Source organism: Manacus candei, unplaced genomic scaffold (assembly GCF_025592945.1).
Source record: "Manacus candei isolate 608988 ecotype Guabito, Panama unplaced genomic scaffold, ASM2559294v1 h1tg000049l, whole genome shotgun sequence".
In the NCBI taxonomy this organism is placed as follows: domain Eukaryota; kingdom Metazoa; phylum Chordata; class Aves; order Passeriformes; family Pipridae; genus Manacus; species Manacus candei.
The window spans coordinates 25,313,365-25,328,126 of record NW_026138097.1 but is presented as its reverse complement, the minus strand read 5'-3'; the positions used below and the strand labels follow the sequence as shown (position 1 = coordinate 25,328,126).

The 14,762-nt window shown below is 34.2% G+C and overlaps 1 protein-coding gene across 7 annotated transcripts in view; it reads right to left on the bottom strand.

Moving 5' to 3' along the window:
• CDH18 (cadherin 18) overlaps positions 1-14,762 on the bottom strand; it is a 487,011-nt gene that overhangs the window by 368,651 nt on the left and 103,598 nt on the right. For 4 of the 7 annotated variants that reach the window (XM_051799307.1, XM_051799317.1, XM_051799309.1 and 1 more), the window contains exon 2: positions 10,300-10,397. The exons of the other annotated variants lie outside the window; for them this stretch is intronic. The gene's annotated coding sequence lies outside the window, so the exon portion shown is untranslated. The remainder of the gene's footprint in view (positions 1-10,299; positions 10,398-14,762) is intronic. 7 annotated transcript variants of the gene reach the window in all.

The following is a 14,762-nucleotide window of genomic DNA, read 5'->3' as shown; positions in this document are numbered from 1 at the left end:
GATTCACCAAACTAAATATCTTATTACAATAATTTCTAATCACAGCAGAAGTCAAAGAAAGAAAACTAAAAAAATTAGTAGATTGAAAATGCAATCTCTTGAACTAAACTCTCAACATCTTCAGTTGAAAGAAGAATTACTCTGTCATATCTAGACCTGCTTTCATCTGCTCTCCAGGGTTTTTTCTGCTGTGAACACCCTAAAGGCTATTTCTCCTCTGAGTACACAGATCTCTTTTTAAGCTGCCATCTTATACACTTAACATTCTGTGCACTTGAGTGCACTTATCATTTGCTTTTTGCTGCAGCTAAAAATAATGTTATGAGAGTGTCAGTGTCTAGATGCCTTACCCACATATATGGAGTAGGATCAGCAGGTTTTACAAAACATTTATCAACACAACATTTGGAGTTTTCACTCTGCTTTCATTTGGAAACACAAGTGCTGCTAACAAATGCTTTTCTCTAGACAAAGTTTATGCAATTATTCAAATTGCTTTAGGCTATAATAGTTGTACTAAGCATTGTTCATTTTATTAATGTTGAATGCTGTTAACACCTTAATCAGTGATATTTTAATTCACTGCTTAGACAAAGATTTGTGAGTAAATATAATAAAATAAAGAAGAAGTGGTGGCTAATTTATTAGACCCAGTCAAAAATATACATAGCTTGCTAAACTGATAAAGTCTTACTTGAAGCAAAATAATTCTGCTGTAGTCCAGACCACACATTGTATAATGTAATCAGATACTAGGGATTAACATATTTTAAAAAAAGTCATTGGCAAAGCCTTTTTAAAACAAATATTTTCTGTAGGGGAGAGGAGGATGGAATTAGTTCACAATGTACATATGCTGCAAGCAGAAGAAGGAAAGAAATTTGAAAATTAAGTCAGAAGTACTTGGTTCTGGATCCTGCCTAAAATGGAATTTCTATGTACCTGAAATCATATCCCTCCTACCTCTCAAGATACCATACATTATTCTGCAAAATTCAAACAATAAGCATGTTTTTTAGTATTGAAGTTCAATTAAGGTTATGAAAAGCACTGTCTTAAAGCAAATAATGTGTTCCCTAAGGTAGTCTAACTTATCTATGTTTTAGATTTTATCATATTTACTTAGATGGTAGTCCCTTATGCCTACTGACCTGGCTTCTGAAGTCTACCAATCCCTGCTGAGTCTCTTTAACAGACCTCCCAAAACATGACAGCTTTAGTCAAATATTCTTCTCAGTGGAATATTTGCAGATGTTTCTGTAATTCAAAATAAAACCAGTCTGTGATTTGAGTGGGCTTTTCAAAAAATGACTCCCATAGATTACCTTAATTTATACAATAATCTCCTGGTAGGAACCAAGTTTGTTTTGACTGTCAGCATTACTATTTGACTTTTTTGCATAGAAGACTTAAAGAAGCAATGAGATTTCCTTTTTCCCAAACGATTACATTCTTACCAGTATAAAGAAGATGGATAATAGTGAATATATAAGGAAGTAGCTGGAACTGCCTCCTCTTCCCAAAGGAATAAATGAACATCATATTTTCATGGTTTTTTTTCTCCAGACTTCAATCCATCAAACAGCCTTAATATCTAATCTTTTGAATAACAATAATAAATGCATTTAAGTATATATTTAAAAATTGCAACACTCCAAGTTTAAAAAGTTCTAAAATACAGAACATCTGATTAGCAATATTAAGTTGTAAAGAATTTTTTCTTTCTATTAAATGTGTGCTAATAGTGAAAATATTTTAATAATGCTTTCAGTAATGCTGCTATTCAAATAGTATAACTTTGGCCTCAGCAATAATCTGATAATAAATTTCAGTTAATCATCCTTATCATGTAGTATAAACTATAAGGAGACTAGATCAACTCATTAAAAAAAACCCACTGAAATGAATATTCTGTACTCATTCAAACACTGTAGTCACTTTCCATTGTTTTTCTTGTACTTAAGTTGTTTAAGACCATCTATTGATCATTTCACTTGACCAGGATTCTAAGCAGATTTAATATCTATTTATTTCAAATTAGACATTTATGTGCATCTGATAAGAAAAATGTGAGTCAAAATCAAGTATCTAGAACAGATTATCCTGGCATTGTTCACTGATTTTATCAACAGACACAGAGGTATTTTGAAATAAATGAGACTGATAAATCTGTCCTGCAAGAAGCAACACAGGAACAGACTTCAATGAAGCAAACCAACGGTGACATTCTGCTGTTGTATCTATGTGAGCAAGTTTGTCTGCAGTAATTAATGATAGAGATAAACATTACAGAATCTGAGTATAAAATAACCTTACAACAGAAGAAAAAAAAATCTGGGGAAGCGATGGATTTCACTTTCAGCTCTTAACTCTGTGACAATTCCGGCATAAGCAGCTGTGTTAATTTCATGTAATAATTCGTCTTCTGCTCAACCATAGTACATTTACTTCTTTTTGGTCTTATTTAAAATTTTCATTTAAAGTTTTAAAAAGAAAACTTAAAAACTGTTGTTAATCCCATATGGAAAAAAAAAAAGAAAAAATATTCCTTTATCTCGTGGAAGACTTCTTATGCAGACTTTTTAGGCAGAAAAATGTTACTATTTCTCAAAGTTATACTTATTTAAAAGATGACTAATAGTAGCATATCCTCCCAGTCACTGGCTCAAAAGCTGCAGATACATGAAATTTTAGCTTGGGAAGTCTGCCCTCAGTGAACATATTTAATGCGTGGACATGGTCGTCTGTATGCTTACACTTACAACCATCTGCTATGTGGTCACTGTTCTCATTCACAGGTGGATTGGAAATTTTCCTTAGATTATTCATGGCAAGCAACATGAACAATAAGCCAAGGCTTTCACCTTCTACCAGAATCACTTTTTTTGCTGCTTATAAACCACTGACATAAACACCTCAGTTAGCACACTTAGAAAGTGTGTTGCAGAAAGCAATATCTGAAAAGTAGAAAAAGACGTAATGAAAAACAAAAGTCCTGCTACCTGTAAGCTTTGTTGCAATGGCACAGTAGAGAATAAAAATAATCACTTTTGGTGAGAAGAGGTATAAATAAGAAAGTATCAATATAATAGAGCACTCTGCAAGTAAAATCTTATGGTAGAAAATAACATTAGAAAATAAACTTTATTCTAGAGACGAGGTACATTCTTCAGAGGACACATCTGAGTATTAGTGTTTCCATAAATGAATTTGCCATTCTGAATTCCTTCATGTCTGCATAATTAGATTGAGATCAGCGAACAGATTCTCAAACATTTTAGAATTGCAGGGTCTCAAAACAGGTTGAGTAAGCAAAAACTATAGAAAACAAAATGAGCAGGAATCTGCTTGCAAAAGTTTTGGTTACAATGTTCACAAAAAGGTCTGAATCTACCAGTGATGTTACATCCAGAGAAGCTGCAGTTTCAGAGAGTATATGGTAGATTGTAGGGTAAGCCATGTGCTTTTTCTTCCTTATATATAAAATTTCTATTTTCATCAATGTGGACTGTTTGATTCTGTAATAGTATGATGATGATAAATCTCCTGAACTATTTTCACAGTTTCTGTCTTGATGTCTTCCAGACAAAAACAGTCAACAAACTGAATTAGTGTAACTATGATTAACTTGAGGTAGGGAAAGGAATACAAAAGAGGTTAAACTACCTCTAGATAGTGAAGGTGTGCACAGCTGAGGCAAAACCAAATTATAAGGGCACAGTGACAGCTAGGGAAAAAAAAACATGAATAAACCTACTAAAACTGTTTTGGCTGACACACCATTTTCATTGCCTAAAAATACGTACTGCCGTTCGACACTGTTCCTACTTCATTGCATTTTATATTCAGAAGCCAAGCAACTTAATTCTCAGAGCACTGAAAAACAAACCATTATTATTGTTAATACTGTGACAGGTTATTTAGACCAATTTCTCATTCTGTGAGTCTAAACATGGGTTCATCAGTGCTAAGAAGTTCATCAGTGCTAATGACTCTACACCACAGATCACCTTATGAAATAAACCACTTCCATACAAAGGGGAAAAAAATTGGCTATCATTCTGATTTAGTACAACTTTTCTATGGTTTGCTTTGGAATAAATGTCCAAACAAGACTAAGGTAGTACAGATCTCAGTCTTTATAATTCACATTTGCATTTTGACTAGTACCAAAAATGGAAGCATGTAGAATCATTTCATACACAGCAAGGATACACAAGCAGAGCCTTACATGACTTACAGAAGAAATCTACAAGGACCACTGACTTTACATAGTAATCTTTAAAAAATAATATATGATAAATAATGAGAAAAAGCCAAGTACATTTGTGACTATCTGTAGAAGTCCAGAAGATAAGGGGCTAATGCACATGTCTCAAAAATGGATAGCTGGTTAGCCATGGAGCCAACTAAGTATTGTTGGTAAGAACACACAGTGTGAATTGGCAAGAAAGAGTGGGATACAGCTGGAGAAGGGGGGCATACGGAGGTAGGACAGCACTCTTCTGGGACAAAGGTTTTGTTTTAGCTCCTGGAGATAAGCACAACACAGTACAGAGCAAGTGCAGGAATGAAGCTGAGAAGCAGGCATGGACTGTCAACCAAAGACTAACACAGTAGAGGGGAACAAGACCACTGAAGACAAGTGAAGGTCTCTGACCCATTTCCAGAAAGGTCTGAAAGTCTGGAAGAATGAACTGTGCATGATAACTAATTTGCATAGAAAGCCAGAAACTTCGCTAGAGGTGAGGGTCAGGGGGAACTTAATTATTAAAAGGTACCCCCACAAAATGAAGATGGTGTACCCCAGGACCCTAAACACCTTGTCAGCTACATCAACACTGAAACCAGGCCTTGCTTCCTTCCTTCCTTCCTTCCTTCCTTCCTTCCTTCATTCATTCATTCCTGCCTACCTTCCTGCCTCCCTCCCTCCCTTCTTCTCTTTCCTTTTACCCTACTCTTTGTTCAAAATCCAGTGCCTTGGATTTGTACTATAAGATAAGAGACTAGCTTATACCAATTTCCATGTTGTGTTTATAATTTACTAATAAAACTTTGTAAGTTTTTGTGGATCCTCTGACTTTTTTTGTCCCTTTTTTGAGTGACTATAGGCATCTACAAATCTTGGGTTCTCTTTTCCCTTTCAGGGAGGGATACCACACTATCTCAAGTTCTACTGTTCAGGATCAACATCTTACCACAGAACATCTCTTAAAACATACTAAGAACACTGGAAGAAAAGCATTTTTAACATGCATTTGGGAGAAACTAAGTATAGAAGGCTAATGAAAATATACTATATTTGAAATTAGGTCACAGCCTTAAAGCTGAATGTTGATTTCAAAAGGTAATCTGTGCAGAGAAACAGGACTCTGAGGAAAAGCAGATATCCAATGAATTGTCCAAGAGGACTCTAGGTAGGAAATATTCCTACACAAGTGCTTGTACATGCAGCCTGAACTGAGTGTCTCTCTTAGTAAATCTCATCCTGTTTAAAAATATTTTGCGTGAGATATACATCTGTAACTAAAAAGCACATCAACATAATGATATAATCCTGATACTTCTGTTCATATTTGTTTTCTGTCCCTCAGTGCCTCATAACTGTCCCTCACTTTGCAATAACCAGTGTGCTTCTTATTCTAAATCAGAAAAATAATTTCACCAGACATATGTTGTAATTACTGTCCACAGAGCAAAATCAGATTATTTCTTCAAATCCGTATCCAATATTTAAACATTGGATGGGCCAATTTACTTTATGGAAGCATATCATCTTTAATATGTATATGACTAAGGATTAATTGTTATCTTTCCACAATGTTTAGACAAGGCTAAGCACATATCAGAGTGAGCTGAAACAATCTCGTAAGGATATTTTCAGCAATTATCATAACTAGGTTCAATTCAGGAGTCCATCAAGGATTACTTAATCGTTTTTAAATAATGATCTAATAATAAATACTGCACATAATTAAAAATAAACAAAATGTGCAAATAGTCAGCTGTCTCTCATTAATCTCTACTGTGCAACTCATCTATATCAACTAGTTATGTAAAAATGGCATGAAGAGCCTGAGAAAGTAACAGAATTTTACAGTGATTTCTTATGCTAAGTACTCCTTTAGAAGCAATGAACATTGACAAAAAATCCATGATGATGAGATGGTGGTAGTGGGATAGTCCCCATTCAATACTAATCAGTTAAAATTAGAGCAATCTGGCTCAGTTCCATTCTTCTAGCTGGACTCCTCCTGATGTTCCAAAAGACTCAGCAATGGATCAGCAGTTGCACCTTGTGTCAGTGGCCCCTCTTTGCCTGAAATTCTCTTAAATTCTGCCTGGAACCCAAAGACTCACAGGTCCAGTGAGACCATGAAAGAGCAAGGATATAATGAAAAAAATACTGACATATTCTGAGGTAATAAAGTGAATTTAATCTTTCTGTGATTTTTTTAATGTTTCTCATGTTATTAAGGGAAAGTGAGATCAAAAGGGACAGATATTCCTTAAAAACTTAAAAAACCTACAATAGTAGATTTTGTACCTTATTCACCTACTTTGCTTCTCCATTTTGTTAACTGCTGTAACTCCTCTTCTCTTGAATATGCATTCTAACAGGAACATTCAATTTTTAATCTTACACAAAACCAAAAAAAAACAAAGCCCCCAAAGCCCCCCAGAAAATCCAGAATCTGCTTGCTGCCCACTAACTGCAAAGACAATATAATTATCATCCTTTAATAAGCACACAGATTCCTGTTAATACATTCCTAACAATTGTTTAAAATTAAAAAGTATTCTTCGCATTTCTGTGTAAGAACAATTCTAGACAGATTTTTTTTTGTCAGTAAAGACAGAAGGAATTCTTTAAATAATCAAAAGCTTCTTGTAAAATGCATCATTCTCTCACTCCCAACACACATTACAAATCAATATTCATTCTGTGTGTTTTTCCCAGCACAACCTCTGCACAGCATTCGAACAGTTTTTAATGAATCCTACACTCTATACTTTTATGTTTTGGCTTTCTTTGTATATCCAGAAAGGAACATAGGAAGGAAAATTACAGCAGACAGAAATATAAGGTGTGTTAGGATGAGATAAGTTACTTTCAGAAAAGTAATTTCAATTATTACTAACAATTTCAGCCAGTGTTGCTCTGTAGGCTTCAAAGAGTACTTGTAAGAGCAAAGACAATGTTTTACCCGCTGTCAGCAACTGTAGTTAAGCAGGAATTAGCTGATACAAACCACCACAGAGATGAAAATAGCATTTATATTGGGAGTGCAAAAGAAAATGAGATGCTCTGTTACCTAAATTAGTTGAATTACATTTTCGTTGGCCTTACTGAATATTAGTCACCCACACAGTTTGTCTTTATATTGCAACCAAAATCTTCTCTAGTTCTCATAGCATGTGAACCTCAAATGGATTATTTATTTATTTCCTAAAAGCATTATGACAGGTATTTACTGAGCATGTAAAACCTATCCTCAGTTCACTGAATACCAGATCTGTATTCAGTCCTAGAATTCAGTCCTAAAACTAATAATTAATTTAAATAGGAATTTTAACAATGACTCATATGGAAGTAGTTTTGTTCCTTTTGCAACTAATAATTCAAGGTCCCAAACCCAAATATCTTTATTTTCATCTGAGTAAAAGGAAAAGGAAATATGAACCAAGGACAAAATAGGAACAAGGAGATACTGAAAACATATGTTAAGTGTTCAGGGACTCATACTACAGAAAACTGTAGATAAAAAAACCGCTAAGATAATAGAAAACTTACACTGACTACTTATCATATGCTTCATTTCTTAATTAATCTACTAGTTGCCTAAACATACTTTCAGAATGCATAGCATACCATAAAAAAAGTGATAAAGGTCTGTTTTGTTCAGTAACAAAGTATGTGAAAGGAAGTCAGCTAAACCTTATCACAGCAAAGCTTGTCTCCTGCTGACATAAAAGGGAACTGCACAACTCTTCAAAGGCTTTGAAGATGTGCAGCATTGTAATATTAGTCAAAGAGATCATGAATTTGTGAGTGTGTCATCTGATGAGTCCCCTATAACTGAATGTCTTTATTCCACCTCTCTGTGTTACAGTTTAACCTACTCAATGAGATCATGCCAGTGTCACACCACTGAAGTAGCAACATCTTTAACTATGACTCACTGACATCAGTCACTCTCTTGCTTTTTTAGCACATCAGAAAAAAACTGACTTTGTTCCCTATAAGAGCTTCTTCACTTTTATGTTAATGTGATAAAAGAAAATACAGAAGCAACCCCAAATTATTCAACAGCTAAAGAGTTGAAAAAACTTCATGACATTCAATGACATTGAAAAAACACCTGTAACATTCCCATCCTTATAATATTATTCTCTAACTTGGTCATACATAACTGACACAATGCACACTGCAATTAGATGTAGTATGAACAAAATTATGAGATGTCATATGAAAAAATTAATATGATTTATGTTAGGTTTCTCAGTCTATGAGCAGGTGTATGACTGAATATGTTCCCTTTTTGGATATGTTGGAAGACAGGGAACATGTAAGCATTTTGTGTAACCTTTTGAGTGACACAGATGTGCACTTGAATATAATAATTTCTGCACTTGTAAATTTCATTTAACTTAAAAACCTATACATTCAGACTTCATTTAGAGTCTTAGAGGTATATAAAATCCCAAGCATGCCAAATTATTCCAGAGTGAAAATATCTGTACAAATTTGCTAGACAGTTAATGTGATTAAAAAATTAGCTCTTAATTCTTTGATTTTTCATACTTGATTCCTGTTTTATTTTTTCCCAAATATAAGCCTAATTTTGCTTCCCAACTTAGAGTTAGATATTCCCTTCTTCTATGAGAACTAACTGAATTAAACATTTGAATTTCATCATTCCTCCTGACAAATCAATCAATTCAATCAACATTTTTTTTTAGGCTTAAATTCACAAAACAGCATTAAAAGGGGGACATAATTCTCAGTCTGTTATTTTTGTAAGTTAAACAGTAATGAATGACATGATCAATTTGAGCTATAAAATTCTAGAATAAATAATCTTGGTACTTGTTCCCTACAGATAAATACACCTTTATTTTTGATATGTCAAGTGGTGAAATAAGATTATATTGTTTGACTGACTAATTAGAAATTATTTCCATCACTAAAACTGTATTTTCTATTTCACCAAATAAAGAAATAAGCATTGCTAGATTTCATGGGCTGTGATTGTTTAAGAACAGAAGAATATTTTGTAAACAGATCCAAATACATATTTTTGAGACCAGTTCAAATATGGCCACTCAGACTGAATCAATTTTTTGAATTGAAAATTAACGTTTATGTCTTCTGTGAGGGAGGAAAAAAAATTCAAAATCACTACATTTTGATGAGAAGTGACCTGGACAGTGCATCAATTCTCTAATCTCCACCAGCATAATTTTTAAAAGGTTAAATCTGTTATCTGAGTAAAATCTGTAAACACCACTTAAATGTAACAGCTAGTTCACCTCATTTTACAGTTTTATGATTTGAGGTTTTTCCTATAATTTCTCTACTTCAAATGCTTTCCCATCAACCCAATTTTCATCTTTAGGATTAGAAACAGAGTAAAATAATAGAAATGAAAAAAAAAATATTATGCTAGACAACACATATAACAAGATCAAAAGAGAATCTGCTTTTAATGAGTGGTTTGCCATTTGTCTAAAGGAATTTAAAAAAATTAAGATGATATCTTTGCTCTTACAAGTACTCTTTGGCATGAAGAACAAAGTATGTGAAATAGTATGCAAAATGAGAAAATCTGAAAATCAAACAGGTCGATGATAGTAGTAGAACCTAGTTGTTTTGAAACCATCTAACCATTTAACCATTTCTTAATCGTTCCAATGGGTACGATTAAGATTTACCTACATGACACCATTTTTGATCACCTTTACCATGCTAATGGAGCTACATTTTTAGATGATTTGTTCAATTCTTATTCCTACTTATGCTTCATAGTAGGGGAGTAATACAGGTCACTGAACAGCATTCTGTTAGGTGCTGAAAGGGAATACTAAGAAAAAATTTTTTTTTTTCTAAAATACTTATAAACTGATTTAAATGTGTTACAGACTTTAAAGAAACACCAGACATTAGAGAAAAACGTTTTTGTATAAAAGAAAGTCAAAATAATGGTAAAGTAATTTAAAAAAATTATTTATCTAAGACAACAAAAACACTTCACTGGAGGTGAATGAAAATTACATAAAACATGAGAAACTACTTACTTGATGACTAACCAAGTATTTAGAAATATCTTTTCTATCAAACAGTCTTGGGAGCTTCCACTGAAGATAACAGAAACCTGACAATTCAGCAGCTTTCACTGAAACAGAACAACAAAATTTTTAACATGATCAGAAAACAATGTTTTCCAAGATACTTATGTAGACAGACAACAGCATAGGCATTGGATTGTCCCTTGCAGCAGAACATGAAGATGTTAAGATGTTTTTTTCCCTGGTAAATCTATAGAGTCAGTACTACAGTAGCATACAAATTTTTATTTTTAAACAGCTGTTCAACTTTGGAAATCTAATTGAAAAAACTAAATGCATACCAATGGTATTTTCAAGGTTTGTAAGTAGCTTGGGAGTAATAGGTGAATTCATATCTCATGTCAAATTTAGGAAAATGAGCTAATTTGAAAATCTTCTGATTAAAATCAAATTAGATACTTTCATAGAGAAATAAGGAAGCATTGATTCTGAAACTGTTCAGAAACTACAAAAAATACTCAAATGACAAAATAATCTAGTCCCAATTTTGCACAAACCTAGAACTGAATCTGTTTTAGAGAATATTTCTCTTCATTTATATACATTACTTACCAGCCCTTCTCAAATATGCACTATATCTATATAACCTCATTAAACACTTTGACTTGTCTTTGCTGTTATCACCTAACTAATCTCACAGTGTATGATACTAATAAAACTAATAACCAAAGAAGAAAAAATTAAAGATAAATCAAATCAACAAGAAATTATTTTTGTATTATTCCTGTAAGTACCCTATCAGAAAATACATGTCTGTAGATTTGTAATTAATGTGAAATCATATACAGAATCTAGTTACACCATGTAAAAACTGAAATAAACTTATCAATTTAATTCTTTTTTTTACTTCATCGTCTTTAATGTCTGTAGATCTATGACACCGAAAGAGTATGCCTTAAATGGAAGACAAATTAGTTTTAAAAAAGCATATGAGATAGAGCATTACTCAGTATACTGTCAATTCTACCATTCAAATATTTGAACTTCATTTACATAGAAACTTTGTTAGCTTTCTTAAAATGCACTGCTTGCTTTAACATACTCATGAATCATTCATGATAAGAAATAGAAAAACCACAGGCAAGACTAACCCTCTGTTCCATATGCAGGTGGGGTTTTTTTGCCCCACAACAAGATATCATTTCGCAAGTCAAGAAACCTTGCTATAGATGAGCAAGTCATCAAATATACCCCAAAGTCCTTCCACAAGAATTTGGGTCAAGATATCAGCAGAGGTTGCAGAATTTTTATTACCGTTCATTTGCCTCCTTGTAATATAACTGGTAAGTATCTGAGAACTCTACTCACCCCAGAGAAACTACAGACAATAACAGCTAGAATACCAGCAGTACCTGTGTTGCACAGAGCAAGCCAGTTACAAATAAAGTGTCAACTGCCCCAGAACTAGGCTGCTGATTCTTGGTTACATCTGAGATGTGTCATCAGCGACATGACTTATTGCATGTAGGTTTGTAGCTCTTCCATACAACAGAAAAAAATATCAGTTTTGCTGAGTTTACCCTGTAAAAATATTGTAAGATTCACAGTCCTATCTGTTCTTTTCCCACATTTCCTCAAAATTAGGAAATTTCTTCATTGCTAAATTGTCTTGTTTCATATTTGCTAACTTTTTCTGGCTCACTTCCACTAATCTCACCTTTAACAATTCTCCTGTAGTCGCAAAGCAAGAGGATAGATTTGCTTTTAATATCCCACTGGGATAATTGGTCTCTAGCTAGTCTTACAGAAACTGTTATTGATAGTTTTATGAATTATAGTTTTATTAAGAAGGAAAGCTGTGTTGTTCTTTGTATGCATGATCTTGAAATGTTTCTTCCTAGTATTAAGGTTCTGTTTATACATTGAGATATGTAGAAGTAATTATAATTATTATTAATATTAATACTAATATTAATATTAGTATTAGCATACTAATCCTCAATTACTGTTGTAATTATTAATTAATTTTAGAGCTTGTTTCCTCTAAGCTACAGGATTTACAATGAGAGGAACACAAAACAATACATTAAACCATTGTGTATTATTTATTTATTTATTTATTTATTTCTCTTAGTGTGTTTTCTTAAGATCCCAAATTTGCCCAAGAGTTTTTCTTACTCCTACACTATTTCTTGGAAATTCAAGACCAAATTTTTATTCCCTATGTGATGTATAATTAGTTACCTGATATAGACTGCTTATTATCTGTCAGAGTTCAATTTTTTTCTGGGTTTGTAAGTGTTCAGCTCAAAGGTGAATAAATAAGCCCAATAGGGATTAAAAACTCTGAAAAGTATCATAATAGAAAAAAAGCTGTTGGTAGATGGGAAATTACTGAGTTTTGGTTGAAAAGGCCAAGGGACATTAGTGGTCAGCCACCACCTTCTTTTAGGCAGACATTCACAGCTAGAAAACCTCATAGGGGAGACTAATCAAATATAGGCATCTAACAACATCCAAATGGGACAGTCAGATATAAAACTGGATTCTACAGTAGACCTTTTGAAGTGGTCTTCAGGACATGATTAAATATCACAGAACATCTAACATGACCTTAAGACAGCTAAATCCCACTTGGCTATGCTGTGATGTTTTCAAACAAGATTTGAGATCAGTCCTGTGCATGCCAGGAATAACGAAATGAAATCACTAGAAGAGTATCTACCTTTTTTAGATGATGACTCTCCAGCTTTAGGGCGAGCTGCTTTTACCCCTGAGAGAGTATGGTACAAAATAAAACTATCTTAGGTATATCACAGTTCAATACCATATACAAAACAACTGGTGACCTGGGAGGGTGTATGGAATCACAGATTTTGTAAAGTCTCCCTCTTCATTTGCTTTGAAGTGATACATATTTAAAGATATTTTTTCTTCCAGAGTTCTTAATCTTAAAGAGGTTAGTTAACTGGAGAAGACAGCTTAATTACAGAGAACTCAGATTCCAGGATTGTCTAACATTGTTCTCAAAGTAACTGAGATTAATACTAAAGAACGCACAACAGATTTTTTTTTTTTTTTGTTCTGCAAAACACCTTTCAGACTTTTGAAGAAAAATTACCTTGACTCTTACCTCTCACAAACAAAGCTACTCTCATCATCCTTCAAAATTACTCATCAGCAATGTAACATGATGTATGATGTATTTGATGATATATTTTAAAATGGCTAGCAAGGCAAGGTCATAAGAAAATTATACTGTTTGTAGCAGATTCCTATTACACATTTCAGTCCATAAAGTTTATTTACCCTTTGTGAGTTTCACCTCTAACCGCATGGCCCTGTAATGCAGTGCTGTCATTGCCACTAGGTAAATAACATAGAGGCTGTGCAGTCTCCATCCCTAAAATGTTTCAAGACCCAAGTCTTGAAAGACAAACTGTTCAGCTATCTGCTGTCAACCATGTAATTCGAGAAACAGGTTGGAGTACATGACCTTCAAATTTCATTGATATTAATACAAATAAAATGTACACATATTGTCTCTTTGTTCTTATTTTCTCATTAGGGATAATTGCAAAGCCATACATACATTCCTCTTTTTTGTTTTATGAAATATTATGGATGAATTCTTGATTCCCTGAAACTGGATGGGAAAACTGCCAGTGACATTCATACAGAGAGTTTTTATCCTGCTCATATTAGACAAAGTCTTGTGGATACCAAACACAAATGGAAATCAGGACTCTTGAGTTTTAATCACATATGTTCATGTAACTTGTGATTTGAAGCAAATACTTCCATATGCACTACAGCATGTAAGGGCATGCCTACACTGGAGCACGTTGTCTATCTGAACTTTAGTAGAGCCTTTGACATTACCTTCCACAGCATTCTCCTTCAAAACAAAGTTGGCAGGAGCAGCCCATACCCCAGGGAAGATATGGGCCTTTAGAAGGACCTTGTCAGGCTAGAGAGATGGGCAGAGAAGGACAGTCTGAAGTTCAACAAGGCAAATGCAGGGTCCTGTACCTGGGGAAGAATAACCCCATGCACCTGCACAGGCTGACCTGCTGGGAAGCAGCTCTGTGGAGAAGGACCTGAGGGTCCTGGTGGACAAGTTGTCCATGAGCCAGCAGTGTGTCCTTGTGGCCAAGAAGGCCAGTGGTATCCTGGGGTGCATAAGGATGCCTGCAGGTCAAGGGAGGTGATCCTTCCCCTTTGCTCAGCCCTGGTGAGGCCTCATCTGGAGTGCTGTGTCCAGTTCTGGGCTCCTCAGTACAAGCCAGACATGGAGCTCCTTGAGTTGGTCCAACAGATATGGATGAGGGATGATTAAGGGACTGGAATATCTCTCTTACGAGGAAAGGCTGAGAGCGCTGGTTCTGTTCATCCTTGAGAAGAGATGACTGAGGGGCGATCTCAATGATATATATTGGTATCTGAAGGGCAGGTTTCAAGAGGGTGGAGCC